The sequence below is a fragment of the Pan paniscus genome, chromosome 1 (assembly GCF_029289425.2).
Source record: "Pan paniscus chromosome 1, NHGRI_mPanPan1-v2.0_pri, whole genome shotgun sequence".
Classification (NCBI taxonomy): domain Eukaryota; kingdom Metazoa; phylum Chordata; class Mammalia; order Primates; family Hominidae; genus Pan; species Pan paniscus.
This window is the reverse complement of record NC_073249.2, coordinates 139,065,469-139,082,526: the sequence shown is the minus strand read 5'-3', so window position 1 is coordinate 139,082,526 and position 17,058 is coordinate 139,065,469. Positions and strand designations below refer to the sequence as shown.

General features: G+C 36.3%; 1 long non-coding RNA gene across 1 annotated transcript in view; it reads right to left on the bottom strand.

The window, feature by feature from the left end:
- Positions 1-17,058, bottom strand: part of LOC103784402 (uncharacterized) — an 837,516-nt gene that overhangs the window by 202,586 nt on the left and 617,872 nt on the right. Inside the window, exons 6-7 of the long non-coding RNA XR_010110850.1 lie at positions 9,679-11,636; positions 6,308-6,374 (exon numbers count right to left, since the gene is read on the bottom strand). This is a non-coding gene — a long non-coding RNA (uncharacterized LOC103784402). The remainder of the gene's footprint in view (positions 1-6,307; positions 6,375-9,678; positions 11,637-17,058) is intronic.

The following is a 17,058-nucleotide window of genomic DNA, read 5'->3' as shown; positions in this document are numbered from 1 at the left end:
CAATTGCCGTGATACAATTGTTCAGATAGATTGAAGGTGAAATTGATTGCTATTTGACTACATTTGATTTGTACATAATCCAAAGTTTACAGTAGACACACAAAACTGCCCCCTGATCCACATGACTTCCTGCTTAGAGGCCCTTTGATACTCCAAAAGTGTTCCATCTGAGGCCTTCTCATGGGTAGTCTTTGGATGAGACATAATTACCCCTTCTATTTCACTTTCCAAGTCCTCCTCAAATTAGAAGACTGTAGACTTTCTTCCTTATTTTGCTCCCTTCTCATCTCACTAGTTGACATAAGGTATTGTTAATTCAACAAAGCATTTTTCTTCCCCTTGGTAAGAATAAGTGCGTATATTGTGGATCCCATATTTGGTCCAGTGGCTAAGGTCCTTCCTGAATGATAGTGTCTCCAGATTTTTGTATCTGTTACTGTTGGGCCTGCCCAGAAGTGTGCTTGGGTCTTAGAAAAAATTAAGTACAAATTGTAGATTTACTATTTATTATTTATTTAGAGAGATTCTTTCCCCCAACTTCTTGAGCCAACTGGGAAGCACGTTAAGACGTTTTATGGCTAGATAAACATCTGAATTCCTGTGATGATTATAAAACTTTTCCTGTAACTACTTGCATGTGTCACTGATGGTAGTTAATCATTAGAATGGGGCAATAAAGGTGGCTTCTCAACATTCTTACATCTACGCTTTTTGTAAGCATTGCCCAGCTTCTTAACCTCATCTACCACAGTAAACAGGCCCCATCAGTACTATATTTCTTCTCCACATTGGGATTTACCTATCTTTTGCCAAACCCACCTAGAATCTTAAATGCCAAAAATATTTCCCATAATATGTCACCCACCAGGCAAATGCTATTCATTTTTATCTCCAGTTTTGTAGAGTTATTTTTTCCAAAAAAATGAAGAATACTTATTTTTTAAATGAAAGCTAAATTTACCATATTCTAAATCTTTCTCTTTAAATTTTGTAGTCATTTCATTTATCAATCGTCATCTAATTCTTAGATATTGTTATATATGCTTAAGTAACACAGTCTTTGAAGGTTTAGTTTTGGGTTATACTGAGTGTATTGTCACTATTTTCCCTCAGCCCTTAACATGCTGGGAAATGCAATCCATTGAAAGCGATTCAAGAACTGAAAGTAAATGGAGTTTGCACTACAGTTTCCATTTTGGATTTATCCCCATAAACCTTTAACTCTAAGATTGCTGGTGAAGACTGTGCTCTCCAGTCACCCAGAACAAACAGAGGGCAAAAAAGTAGAAAGGGAAGATTCATGAATCTTAAGGATGACCAATATTCTGGCATAAATGTCACAGCTTGCAATATATTGCTATATTATTCCTATGAAAGTTTGCATGATTAAATGGAGGCATATTGACAAGTATGGGACAAGTCAACTTTTCTTCATGGATTTCTTGTTATGAAAGTCTTTTATGTTACCTGAATCAAATAAAACAGTCCAAACAGAAACAGTTGTTTGCTTAATGGTCTGTGAAACTAGAACCAATGATTGCACTTTTAATTTCTAGCACTAAGGCTCTCAAACATTTAATAAAATCATCACATTGCTAAAATTTCTTATTTCACCTCTGTACCTTATTATGGCTCAGAGATTAAATTTCAATAATGTAATCAATAGTGTGATGAGGAGATTGTGGCTTTATTTTCAAGGATGTATTACACAGAGAAATACAAAAAACAACTTTCTCAGCTAGTATGGAAAAGAGATGTAAGCAATGGCAATCCATTCTGACTGCTTAGACCCCCCCCACCCCTTAACTCAGCACTCTTCAAATCCTGTTGATGGCTCATTCTTATCTGTGAAAACCTCAAAATATCAGAAAACCAACCATCTTTCTCTATATGCTTTATGTAGCAATTATATTACCTCGTACTCTCTGACTATATTATATATTAAAATCTATGTACAAAATACAAAATTATAAAAATGAGAGAATGAAATCAATATTATTTTTAAGATCATTAGCTAATATCTCAAGGCATATTTTCCATTTGGGGTTTATTGTTATGATTGTACATGATAAGTCCATATTTTCAAGTAATTTTTCTTGACTTTAAATATTCAGTTTGGAAGAATTATTGGAAAAGCCAAATAGATCTTCACTGCATTCAGCTCATGGAAATAGTTTATTCTGTAAGTGGAAGTGTCAGCTTTAGACTTTCCCCATACTCATCTGGGCTTACATTAATTACAATCAGCATTATTTCTTGGCTAGGAAATTTGTGAGCCACTTGTCCATTTAGGGAGAGTTAATTTAGCTAAAATCCTGATAACACAACCTATATTTATGTCACTGGCCATATATAAACTAGTATACACTGCAATATACTGAAAATGAACAAATGAGTTGAAGATAACTCTATTAACCATTTTGCCTTATACAATTATGATCCTTCTCCCAGGGACAGTTACATAACATGTGGTCCTCTGAAACATAGACTGAGAACCATTTAAATCTGTTTATTACATCTTAGTAAAGGTTAATTGCATTCTTACTATACATGTGGACAAGAAGAATATATAGAAGCTAGCTGGGCTCGGTGGCTCAAGCCTGTAATCCCAGCACTTTGGGAGGCCGAGGCGGGCGGATCACGAGGTCAGGAGATCGAGACCATCCTGGCTAACATGGTGAAACCCCGTCTCTACTAAAAATACAAAAAAAAAAAAAAAAAAAGATTAGCTGGGCGTGGTGGCGGGCGCCTGCAGTCCCAGCTACTCGGGAGGCTGAGGCAGGAGAATGGCGTGAACCCGGGAGGCAGAGCTTGCAGTGAGCCGAGATCGCGCCACTGCACTCCAGCCTGGGCGACAGAGCGAGACTCTGTCTCAAAAAAAAAAAAAAAAAAAAAAAGGATATGTAGAAACTGTAGCGTTTTCTTCTCATACTCTAACGGATCATCTTGTACAATTGGTCATGTCTATGTATCCAAGTTTAGAGGCTACTGTCCTAACTGGTAAACCTGAAGTTTGGTCTCACACTTTTTCTCTTCTAATTTTTGGTACTCTCTGATTTTACACACCCTGAAGATGCCAGATGTACCACCATCCCAGACTTCTCTTCTGAGCTGCAAACTCATATATATATATATATATAATATGTTGGATATGTCCATATGAAAATCCTACATTTTCAAAACTGAACTTATATTTTGATTAATGGTTCTAATATTCATCCTTTGCCCAGGTAAAAAGCCTTAACTTCTCCTTCTTTGCCTGTCATAGTCATGCCAATAGGTTCCTTTTATTCCACCGCCTAAAATCTCTCCAAGCCACTACCACTAGTTCCTGCTTTTGTTGTTTCTGCCCTAAATGATGGGAAGTTACCTGCTGATTTCCTCCAGTCTTACCCAACAAATTCTCATACTATTGTTGGATGATCTTTTTAGGAGTCAAAACTATGTTACTCCACATTTCAATAACTCCATGTTAATGGTTCCCCTTTGTCCACAAGATAAAAGAGACTGCTTCTCAAGGGCACAAAGCTTTCCAAGATCTTACTCCTGCCCTGCTCTCCTTTGTTACTATGTGACACTCTCCTTTCGCACCATGAACTCTGATCATCCCAAACTACTTGAATTCTGAAGGCACCACCATGGTTTTTCATAAATTCATTTATTCTAGGCTTTTCTGTCTGCCTCAAGGGCCTCCAAATTCAATCCATACCCATCTGAAAACTTCTACTTATTTGAACACTTTAATTTTTCATCTCTAAATAATTTCCTGCTGCAAGCAGAATTGCCTTTATTCTACCACAAGTATATCTCTGTCACTTCATTTTAATTAGTTTCTTTATTTTCTCCTCCACTTGATGGTGAGTACCTACTTAGCAGAATCTATTTCTTATTTATGTTTATAGAATGTAGCACAAAATCTAGCATGTAGCAACAAGACATTTCATTAACAATGTCTGTTAGGAACTGTTCTAGGTACTGAGGATTCAGGATGAATAAAATAGACAAAAATCTCTGAGTTCTTACAGAATATATTGTAAGTTTTAATGGATGTTATCCATATTATAATCTATACAACAATATACTATAGTTTATATCACATTGATTTGAGCTGAATTTTGCCAAATAGTAAAAAACACTTCAGTGTCACCAAGCTGATCATAGACTGAAAATTCACTCTGCCTAATAAGAAGAAATTTATTTCTTGTAATCAGATCATGTAAAACTCTTACTGACCACAATTTACATGGCATCAATTTTTAAAAATTAAAAAATAGAAAGATAGGTATTTTATGCAAGTTTTGATAATGTTTACTAACCTTTTGAGACAAATTTCTCTGATAAAACACTTGGGTAAATAGTAAGTATGCAGTAGTTATTTGTGAATGTGACTACATGAATGGTAACTAATTAATTTAGGCCAAGAATTGATATGATTTTTATAAGTTCTCTCCATGAAATGAAATTAGATTACAAGTTGAATAAGCTGGAGCTAAGATTTAGAGATGAAAAATTAACCTACATTTCATGTGATGATCAACGCTCTACTTCAAACTTCTCAAATCTCAATTCCACTCGTATGATGCTGCTAGCTTTAACAATTTCAAGTTTTTCCAGAAATAATAATGATAGGTGATTATGTGCTAGATACTGTTTAAAGTGTTTACATGAATTGTTGCATTGAATCTTCACAACTTCGTGAGGTATGTGTTATTATTCATTCTATTTTACAGATCAGGAAATTGAAACTCAAAGATGCTGATAATCTTCCTATGATTATACTGCTAATAAATAGTAGAGCAAGAATTTGAACTCAGGGATTTCAGCCTTGAAATACCATAGGTCTGCCCTGTGCTTCACTTATTCAGGACACTGATGCTGAAAGTAAAGACTAAAGGACAATAAAACAACCAAACCCAGTCTACTAACATATCTATAATCTACTGGGATTGAGGGCTGTGCTCAAATTCACAATAAGGGAAGAGAATGGAGAAGGACGAAAGTGCTAAATGTGAGCTGAACATAGAAGTTGTCAGTCTTCAACCTCAAAAAGTTTCAAATAGAAACTTGTCATTGGCTCAGGAAAAATGAAGAGGAAATAGCACCACACTGATTATTGTTGAACTTATTTATGGGGAAATGCATAAAAAATTTTCTGCCTCTGCTTCATGTCAGTTTTAAATTCATTCTGGCAAGCTCACTGTTAAAATGTTCTGATGGTGTTGGGAAGCAGCAGAGTAGGCTGGATGGCTCAAAAATATGTCACTGCTATTTGAGATCAATATATTTAGTATAAACGGATCCATCAGGTTAGCTGTAGTGACCAAGCATGGCCATGATGTATGAGACTTAGACAATCAGGTTTTGAAGAAACACTGCATTTTGATTTGGTGAGCTTAGAACAGAATTAGAAAAGAGGTAATCAGGGTAGATAACTGAGAAGGATGATAATAGGGAGATGAACATGAGACTTAGAAACAAATTCTACCTATTTCTATTTTCTATGGCTATTTCTATGACTTAGCAACTTCTGCACTCCTGGAGCTATTCACACCTCAGAAACTGGTTCTTGAGGATGAGCAATATCATCAGTTTTGAAGTCAAGCCTATGCTCAAATGTAGGTTCCATTTATTGCTAGCTCTGCAAGTTTAATGTATCTGAACCTCAGTTTTCTCTTCTTTTAATTGGAATAATCATATTTATCTCTCAAAATTATTGTGAGAATCAAAGAGATAATGTGTAATGTCCTCAGAACAGGCCTAGGAGGCCTAGAACATAATAAGTACTCAATATTTAGTTCTCTTTCCCCTCACCTGGTAATCTCACTATAAAAATAAATGCACCATCTACAAGCAGATTCACACACATGCATACAAATGCAAATTACTGGGTTAGATGAGAGAAAAAAGGAAACAGGCACCATTCAAATGTGGAAAATATTAGCATTATGCTCTGACCCTCTTTCTTCCTGTATGTATTGGTAAAAATTTTATGTGATCTTGAGAAAAGAGGATGTCAGTTAACAGTCACAGAGCTCATAGGGCGGCTTCTTATAAGAAGCAGACTGCTATGGGGCTACAAGGAAAGTGCTCTGTCTACCCACTAAACAGATTTTTCTTCAGGAAAAGTTGTTTAGAAGAATCTTTAGATTTTCTGCAGAGTCAAACATACCTAATCCTAAATGATAAGACCTTTTGGAAGATAAGATCTGAGGCTAACATCTGCTTGAGACTCAAGTTAACCAAGAAGAAAGCCATAATTTTTCTTAAAGAGGCCACCTTTCCCTCCAGTGTGCATACTCTATCTCACCTGGGATTCACATTTTTCTTCATTTCTCTTTCTGTAATTCCAAAGAATTCTGCTTCTTGTCCTGGTACTGTGAAGAGAAAAGTACTGTAAGTGACTCATAGTCACTGTTTGACTACATGTGATGCACAATGACTATAATAATTATATTTTATGTTTTTTCTAGATACTTCAGAACAGTACTTCATTATCAGTGATGAAGTCTAGACAAGAATTTAGAGGATTTAGCCATCCCTCTAAGAAAATATTAAGTAGCAAACATAGTTTTTTTATATGCCTGGCACTATTCCAAAAAGGATCCAATACAAGGTAACGACTTATAAGGTGGTTACTATTATTATTCCCATTGTGCAAATAAAAAGTTTTGGACCAGAGAGGTTACATAATTTGCCAAAGGTGAGATAGCTGGTAAATGCGGAAGCTGTCCTGTGTTCTAATCGATTCTCGTATATAGTACCATTTCTCGTGGTACTTACAACACTTTGTGCAAAGTAAGCGACCTTCTTTCTCTCAGTGTCAAAATTTTTTTAATACGGTAAAATTCTTGTCCTGTTCCACCCTCTGCCCAACCCCTTGAAGATGGGCAAAAAACTTTCTTACAATATGGAGAGGTATTATTGCAAAATTTACTGCCAGGTTGAGACCTTGCATGCCACACTAAATTTTTATGACAGTTATAAACGCCTAAAAAATCTAAGTCTATCATGGGACTACTTATAAATCCTAATAATAACTCTCTGACCAAGCTGCATCACAAAGGAGTCTAGTGGCTAAAGTCAAGTAAGCAAGAACAAAGGCCTGAATGATTTCTTTAGTACGATGATTGACTCTTCTTCCCCCCCTTTTTTTTTTTCAAGAGAGTTAAGAGAAGAGGGAGGTAAGGAAAGGTAGAAGAAAAAGGAGGCTTCCCATAGAAGCCCCAGTAGATCTCATTTTCTGAACTCCAGTTTTCTTTTAAGTAAAATGGTATTCAATATATCGTGAAGTTCTTTGAAATTCCATTTTACTAAACCCGCTCAGGATTTAGGAGGCCAATTTAATAAGTGATTGTAGAATTCCTGCCATCTGAGTGCTGCCTCAGGAGTTATTCCCCTGTTGTGTGCTTCTTTTTAAGTATTGGAAGGCCTGAGGAAATACTAAACAGAATTACAAAAATGAATTATACAAGATGTGACTTTAAAGTAATGAGACCAATTCTACAAGCCACACCTGAAAATCAATGATATTACCAAAATTATACTTACACTTTTAGTCAAAAGGGCATAATGCAAATCCATGGGATTAGGGAACAAAAAAGGATTGGAAGAATACACGCAAACTCAGAACAAGGTTACCTCTGAAATTAAAGGGGACTTTAGTTTACTGTATTATGTTCTATAATATTTTAAGTGCAATATGTTCATGTATTTTTAAAATTATCTAACTCAATTTGGACAAAAAGAGCATGAAAATCAACTAAAAAAATTAGTTGTTCAATTTCTTTGTTTCATGAATATTCAAAGAATGAGATTAAGCTTTCAAGAAGTAATCATTCCAAAGCTTCAACTCTTAGCCAATACTGCATTCTCATAGCCCTTTCATTTTAGGGTTAGCATAATTATCATGGCTCAGCAGAAACAGAAACAGAATAACTGTTTGCCATGACTGGGATCTCATTGGTTTCTTTGATGTACTAATGGAACCTTGTCACAGTTCTTACTAGACTTCGTTCATTAATTTATTTAGTCAGTCTCTCCAATATTTAACACCCTCGTCATTTATTTCATTTCTTTCTGTTGATTTATGACATTATCACCAATTGGATTTCACCCAATGGTTGGGTTTCTCTATACATTTCTCAGTTTTATAGAACAAAATTCACTTTTCTTCCTTTGAGAGAAAAAGGAAGGAGAAAGTATTTATTCCTGAGCTTGAATTTTTCATCATAAGCAAGTGCTAACGAATGATGGTGGGGATTGGCCTGACTCTTGGAAGAAGTTGGATGTATACCCTAGAATGCCAGATGTTAAAAAATATATATATCTTGGTCAAGATTCAGGAAAAAGTATATTTTAATTTTACCCAAAGGAAAAATATTGGTTAACATGAAATTAAAATGAAAAACAATACTCCTCTTTGTTTCCTTCTCTCCCCAAAACAATCGCAATCTCCTATAAAGTCTTCAAAAACAAAATAACATCAATTGATGTGTTTTGCTCCTAACATTCTATTGACATTTATAATTTAGTACAGAAAGACTTTTAAGATGGAAAAATGATGAGTTACAATGTATCAAATTGCTTAGGGCTGAGATTGCAGAGGGTCTCCACTCACACTATGGTACCATCGCTCACCAAGCAGGTAGAAACAGAACAGGAAGAGAAAAGAGAAAAAAGGAGCCTTTCATGCTTACTGATCCACATGCTGACTCTAAAGCAGAAAAAATAGCTTTTCAGAAAAATCACCTGGGAAAATAAGCCTGCAACCCTTCTCATTTGGCACAGGTGGGCATCCATGAATATATTCTCATATACAATTATTGACAGTAATATATAAGTCTAATGGATCATAATCATTGAGAAGAACTTATCAAGCCCATAACAATGAGTATGAATTGGAAGAAAAATCCCTGTGGAAGGACCGGGGCTAAGTCATTCTTGACTCTTTATCAAATAGTGAAATTAACTGAGAATGCCTGGTATGACTGCGCCCTGAAGCCAAGTGATATTCATATGAGATATTTCTGGGTTAACACTGCAGCCCAGGGAATTAAGGTATAAATACTAGCCTTAATCCCTCCAGCTGCTTGCTCCCATTTGACTGGAAAGCCTTGTAATACTCTGTGCTGATAGGGGCAGTATTGTGCATTAGCAAATGAGGTGTCATAGGAAAATTAACTCCTGAAAAAATTTCAAATGCATGTGTTTGCAAATATCAATTTAAAGTCGATTATTTTTACCAAGGGATTTTAAGAAAATTAAGAAATAAGTTGTTTATCATTCACAGAGGTGAGAGCTGCAAGAAAGAATGCCCTGATGATATTAAAACATCTTTAAGGCTTAAGCACTTTTGATGTTGTATCCACTCTTAACAGCCATTTGTCTAAATCATAATCTCCTGACTGATATGTGTGGATAAATAGAAAGAGTAAGGACATTGGAATCAGGCCTAGAATCACTTGCAGCTTCATTTCCTAGCTATATGTCCCTCGTCAGGTCATCTGTCCTCTCTGGGTCTTCACCAGCAAAAATGGAGATAGTAATATTTATTTCACATAAATGTGCAATACAGAAATAATACAGTTATTAAATTGAGACAAAGTAGGTCATCCATAATTGACAACCTTTGGATTTCTATTATTAGTAAAATAAATGCTATTAGACAAACAGTCTTACCTTCTCCCGGGAGCAAATCACATAAGGCACTAACAAGAGCAGAAAGAATACAATATCTATTCAATTCCTAGTATATGCCTAGAATTTCATTTGGCACTTTGTATACCTTATCACATGAAATTGTGCAAGTAATCTTAAGAAGCATGTATTCTTAGCTCTGTTTAAAGATGAGATGGCTGAGACTGAATAAGATTAGGTAACTTCTTTAAAGTCACACAGCTATAAATGTCAAAGTATCATAAAGTGAGGATTTCTGGAATGCTGCTAGCTCGTCATTGCTTTGCTAATTGAGTCCTTGTATCTTTCTGAATTCATTTTTAACCAAGAGATTGTGTCAGGTGTAATGTCTATGATCATAAAATTACAGCTCTCACTAAAGTCGTCTTCTGGCAAGCTTTGCAAAGAACTGCAAGTATGGCTTAGAGGCTTTGTGATGATGTCCAGAAATCTTAGTAATGCAGAGCTTGGAATTTCAACGTCAGTGTTCCATAGATCTTCTCTATAAGGGAAAGGTTTATTTTTCTTCATCATGGCAAAAGAGAAGACCTTGCATTTTCAGGGTTCAGAATAGACCCTCCATTTCCTGTATTTTCTTCAAATTGCCTTGGGTGACAGTTGATCAAGTATTCTGTACTATGTCAAAACTGTTTGTAGAAATGCTCCAGGAAATTGTAAATTTCAAAACATGTAGGCTTGTTGTCTTCAGAGTACAATAGCTAATAAAGTCATGAGGGCATCAAGGGCTTATTTTTATCTTGTGGACTTCCAACTTACAAAAAAACCACACAGTTACACACAAAGCTCCCACAGTCACACATGAGCTCTGGGAATTTGCCAGATCACTGGGATATTTGTTTGTTCAAAAGTTTGAAGATATTTTATTCAAAAAGACTAATTTTAGAATTGTTAATGTGATTGCAAAACAATGCACATGCACAATTGTCTCCTTGCTCACTGGATGTTTAAGAAGTTATTGATAGAATGAATCATCATATAATGTGCCTGGTGTAGCACCTTGCATTAGATGATCTTAATGAATAGTTGCTCAATGAAAGACTACATTAATTCAGACGCTAAACATATGACAATCCTTTTTCCCCTTTAAAACACACAAAATAATTTTTTGGTTAAGGTGGCCAAATGAATCACATTAAATACATGCTTTCAGAATGAACAAGTTTATTCTCATATAACTAATTCTAAAAGAAGTTCTCCTCAACATTCATACACAGAACATATAAAAGCATATAAAAACCACAAAGAAGAAAGCATACACAGTACTGCCATGTATTTATAAACATCCTACTTTAAGTAGCAATTATTATCTCAAGTTATATATATATAAAAAAGGGAAAGTATGGAGAGTGTTATTAACTCAATATTCATTCATTCATGAGTAAAATTAAGTCATTTGGAAAGCTACATTTTCTTTAATAGTAATAGAAAGAGAAAGAGCAGCTATCTTTTTTTTTTTTTTTTTTTTTTTTTTTTGCCTTACTGAAGGCCACTTATTTAACATTATACTTCTATGGAGAATTTCAGATACTTACGAAGTTGAATGGCTAGACATTTTGGCAAATCCTTTAACCAGTTCACTCATGCTACTATCTTTATTACAATCTTTATTGCCTTCCAAATAAAGTCCAAAATCCATAGCACAGCATTCAAAACCTTATGAAAATCAGAACTTTGCTTTCCTCTGGTATTAGCTATAGAGCTTTGATTTCAGTCAACTAACACTGTATATGGCTTGCTTAACCAACTACTGAATTTGTTGGGAGGATGAGTGACGTGACATGTTGGAAAGGAGGGCTGCAGAACCAGACCCAGTGCTGGGAGGAACCAGGCTGTTTCAGAAGGTCTGAAGGTTTGGTGCTGCTTGACTGTTCCTTGCAGGAATACCTCTGGAAACCCAAGGACCTCAGAGATTCTCAGTCTTTTTGTCATTCCTCTTGAATCTAGTCAAGGAGAAAGCAGGGCACCTGATTATTAGTCCACCGAATGGTACTAAATGGGGAGAAGTCACTACTTCCAAATAAAATCAGGTTCATAGCGCCATAAGAAAGTAAAATGAATAGTGACAAATATCATTAATTGTCCATCTCTCTCTTTCAACTTATTTTCTACCCCTCTTTTTTCATTTCTTCAAGCACATAGAAAAACTTGCAATTCCATTAATCCTCCACCATTCCTTTGCGTACACCTTTCTTTCACTCTTCTAAAATGCCCTCCTTTCTTTTTCTAACCTCATGTGGTAGTTCTGACCCAGCCTCCGAGGCTCAGCTTCTTTTTCAACAGCCTTTGCTCCCATCTCTTTCTCCTTCTTCATGCCTCATTTGGGCTGGGTGTCCCTTCTGCCTTTCCCTAGCATTCCCTGTTCACCTCCATATCACCACAGGCAGCATTGTAATTGGTGACTTCTCTATCTCCTCTTCTCAGGCCTGTTACTACATTTGCCTGGAGCTCTCTCCAACCTTCTCTCTCAACCCTTGGCATGGTGAATGTGTGTCCTTGGGAGGGTGAAGTGGGGAAGAGGTACTTCACAAGCCCAGGAAGTAGGGCTTCCCCACTGGGTGGGGAATTCTCAGTCTCAGGTACCTAATGTGTGGTCTAGAGGTGGGGGGAGATGGGAAGATAGATTGCTCAAATTCTGGGTATATATATATATCTCCTTGGCTCCATGGATTCCTTGCCCCATGGAGAGAACTGCAGTCAGAGAGGGCAGGTAGGGCCTTCTAACGCTCAGTGCCTAGTGCAGAGACCCTGATTAGCTGATTCCAAGGGCAATGCTATCTCAAATAGGCTGTCAGTTACTCGAAGGGAAACCATGTTTACTTTGTAAAACCAGCAACTCCTGTAGCTTATGCATAGTTAGTGCCCTATATGAATTTGCTGAGGACCAAGTGAATGGGTTCATGAACCTTAGTTTTCTCTCAGAAAAAAGGAGGTTATGCTACCTACCTGTCCTGTCTACTTTCCATGCTGATATGAGAGGAAGGAAGTAATTGATGCAGGTATGCTTTGAAAGGAATTAAAGCTTTTAAAGATTGTGCCTAACAGCTTCTCAAACAGACTTATGACTTATTTTGCTTGCCCTCCCAGAAAAAGAAACAGCAAAATGTTTTACCAAGTCATTTAGAACAGAGTTTAGATTGTGTGTATATATGCATATGTACATATATATTCATATGTATTGTGAATCCTTGGTACAGAACCTTAAGAATTGGGTTATGATTATGAATAATAATACAAATAGAATCATTAGCATTTTCAATCTCTATAATTTATAGTTCACCCTTTCCCTTTAAAAAATGTTAGAAAATCTCTAATAAGGGTCTCAAACAAGAAGAATAGAAGCTCACCAACTGGCACAGGACATGAATTATTTTTAAGATACTCAGTTACATACAAGCTAATCATCTTAATATGGCAATTTTAGGCTGAACTTTCTTCTGAGAATGATTATAACACAGTTTTCTTTCTTTAAGCTTATTTATATAGGAAAGATTGCCATCTGGGGTGTGAAGTGACCTCACTAAGGTGAAAAATACAAGTAGGATTTACTGCATATTAGTTCTACTCCTGACTGATCTGTGTTCATTCATTCATTTAATATTCATCCATTGTGAAACCATGATTGAGCATCTATCTTGTAGAAGTTGTAGAACGTGTGGGGATAAAAGAAGAAATAAGACATGAGATCTGCCCACAGGAACTTGGAGTCTGGTGAGAAAGACAAAAGTAAGCCATTCAATGCCATAATAGTAAATATAAGTATAAATCCTGATACCGAGATAGACGCCTACTCCACTTTTCTTAGACCCTGAGGACTGCAGAACTTCCAGCATTACAAAGTTGATGATAAAAGAGAAATTGGCCCTTCTGTTTTGTTCCTATTATGCTTTATGTTTGCTTGATTTTCTGTTTTATTTTACACTTCTCATTCAGTTTTGTCAACTGATTGATTGAGTAGCTACCATGTCACAAGACGAAGATGATTGTGGCTTATCCAGCTTTAATATCAGCAAGGCTGACACAGTTCTGGAGGACAGGGACAGTGTTTAGTTTACTCCACTTGCCGTCAGATGTGTGCCACTCAGACTCATGTCATGAGTGTTACTTGATGAATCAGGCATTGATAATTAGTTCATAATTGTGTATTCAAGATTCCTATGAAATAGCCAAGAACTTGGAACACCATGTGCCTGCTAGGAGAAAAGCACAGTTAACAGAAGCTTTTATCCCCACTCACTTTTATTCCTATCCAGAGCTCACGTAAGTGTCATGGGTTGAAGGAAAAAGTGACGTCTCATTGATTTCTCAAGATGTGATTAAAGTAACATGACTTGTAGGTATATAAAATTTGAGAATTAAAGCCAACAAAAAAATGAGGAATTATAATAGCTTTATAGTGATGAACATTCTTCGCAATTGTGTGATGTCATGCTAAGAAAACTCTAGCAAAAGAACCAACGTAATTCCAAACAAGAAACAAATACATAGCCTTAAAAAAAATTATTGGCTCTGACACCCCAACTCTTGACCCTTAATACCTGCAATGATCATGAACCCTGCAGGGCCCCTTGTCACAGTGTATATGTAATATTTTCTGAGTTCCTGATACTGGCCTATATTTGTTTAACATCAGTCTGCATTTACTTCCCTCCAGCCAGAGGGATTGCATGCACCAGCTGTTTACACATCTTCAGGAGGAGGAAGGGGAGTGGTTATCTTGCTCTGCACACTGTCTCATGTCAGAAAAGTTTCCAAGTCACTGAGGGATGTGTGAGACCACAGAGTTGAAGGAAAGTTCGGTCTTTAGTTTTTCCTTTTCTGTCTTCTTACGTTAAAAGTACTAAACACAGGCTCACCCAGGCTTTCACTTCATGGGCCGACTGCACTGCCTGTGTTTCCTAAAGACGGGGACAGTGGGGCAGTCAATTGTTGAAATGGTAATGACTCCAAAACTTTTCATAACCTCCCCCAGCTGTCTAAAATAACTTAATATGCAACCATTCTTAGGGCTTTTGTTTAGCAGCTTAAAAGATTTCCCAGGTGAAGAGAAGGGAGAGGGAGAGAGAGCATACTGATGGCAAAGTAAAGCTGAGGGTAAGATGGAAATTATACAAAGATTACACAATAGTGTAGGGAGGGTAGCACTTAACATTGACCACCTGGATGGCCATTCAGAGTCCTTCACCCACAGCACACTCCTTAGGACTCTAGTCCATGCACCACATTTCTGTGCCACTGCTGAGAGATAGGTCAATTGTGAAAAGATAGTGCTTTTGTTACTTAGATGGCAGACACAAACTGAATGAATTAAAGCCCTTTAGTTTGAGTTTAGTTTTCATGGTAACTTTGAAAAAGTCAAGATATGTAATACAGACAAAATAATAGAAGTATAAGAAATAGGAGCAAAATGCCTGTGCACCATGCAAGAAGGGCACGGACAGAAGACCGGTTCACCCAGACTCCACTTAGGAAGCCTCAACCACATAGAAGGCCCCGTGCAAGCATGTGCAAACATGATCATAACCAAAATCTTATGCTTAACGAGCTTTATAAGCAAGTGCTGACTTACACTAGACATTCACTTTACAAAGGGCACTCACAAATATTGGCTCATGTAATCCTCTCTGTAGCACTGTGAAGTAAAGAGGGCAATAGATTCTTCTGGTTTAAGTAATGTTTCCCAAGGCAATGAGAGTAAAATGTAGTGGAGCCATGTTTGTCTTCAGATTCCAGCTCCTGGGCCCTTTGTACTTATAGTCAGTGACTCTGAGACATTTACGCTTAAGAAAGGGAACAAATATGTAATTACTGAGCAGACCATAACCAGGGCTGTGATACCCTAGGAATATTGTCTCATTTTTTTTTCACTTTTTCTTTTTTCCCCATTCATCCATAAATATATTAATATTACTTACATGCCCAAACTGTTGGACAATTAGAAATTCATATTACTTATCCCCATTATATCATCATTGTAGTATTATTAGGAAGGGAAGATTTCTTAAAATGTATCCACGTGCTTACACTTTGCTTTAAGTATTGAAATAATTGGATCTGCATTGAACTTCTTAAATTTACTTATTTATAATAAAAATATAGGACTATAATTGTGAATCTTCAGAAACATGTTGCTGCTGAAAGCAATGGAAATCCAAGGAAAACACACACACAGGAACACACAATCCCATAATGTCTTACTGACATCCCGCAACATTCTTCCATCAGCTATGCACTAAAGATGCAAACTACCAAATAGCAGAGGATAAATCATAGTTCCCTGCCTTTTTTCCATTTGGTATGCCTGTATTCACAACCTTGATAGCAATAAGTAAACCTTCTGTTTCTTTTTCAAAAATTTTATAGGATGCTCTCATGTCCTTTTCTTCCCCTATTCCTCCTCCCACAATTCAGCTCACTCAGAAAATGCTATAAAGTTTCAGAGAAGAGGTTTGCTCAAAGCAACTACAAATAAAGTGCATGCACATAAATAACCTAGCCTGACTTTTTGTCTAATGTCCAAGATGATTGGAACAGATTGTATCATGAACTACTTTCCCTTTGGCTAATTAAATAGCAGTACCCACTTACCATAAAGCATATTCTTATTAAAACAAGTATCTATAGTCACTCTGCTGGATAAATTACTCCCAAGTAAGTGCCATAAAGCCCATTACATTCCTGCTTTAGGAATGGAGCAGGTCCAAACAGACAATCAAAGGATTTCACTGGGATTATTTTAGATTAGAAAAACTAAGGGAGACATGCGGCACTGACAAGATTGTAAAGGCATAAAGGATAAATTAGTGGTTCCATACCAAACAAAGTGCTCTAGTGTATCACAGTATATCCAAAAGTAAAAACAAATTCCTACTGTATTAACCTTCGCCAGAATGGAAATCTGTTTATGCAGAAATAAAAATGTCATGAACAACTGTTATCTCCTGTGCAAATCAAAATGACTCTTTTGAATAATAATTTTAAAAAATTCTTCCAAATCAACAACTATGGAAAAATATGCCATAGGAAGGAAAATGCCTTCATTTCAAGAAATTGCTTTTTACATTTAATAGAAAAGGTTATGTTATGGTTTATCATATTAATGAGCCATTATTTCATAACCATATTTTCATTGTAATATATTACCTGCTAAGTGATGCCCTTTTTTCCAGGAGAAAAAATTTCAGAGAAGAGATTCTATGGAAGTTTTTCTTGCTGCCAGTTGTTAAATCTTTCAAAAGCTGTCAGCAGCCTCAGAAATCAAGTTCAAAATACCATAGCCAACATGAGCCATAGACATAGGCTAGTCTATTTTTAAACTGTAATACAAAACTGCCAGAGAAATACCTAAACGCAAATGATTATTTA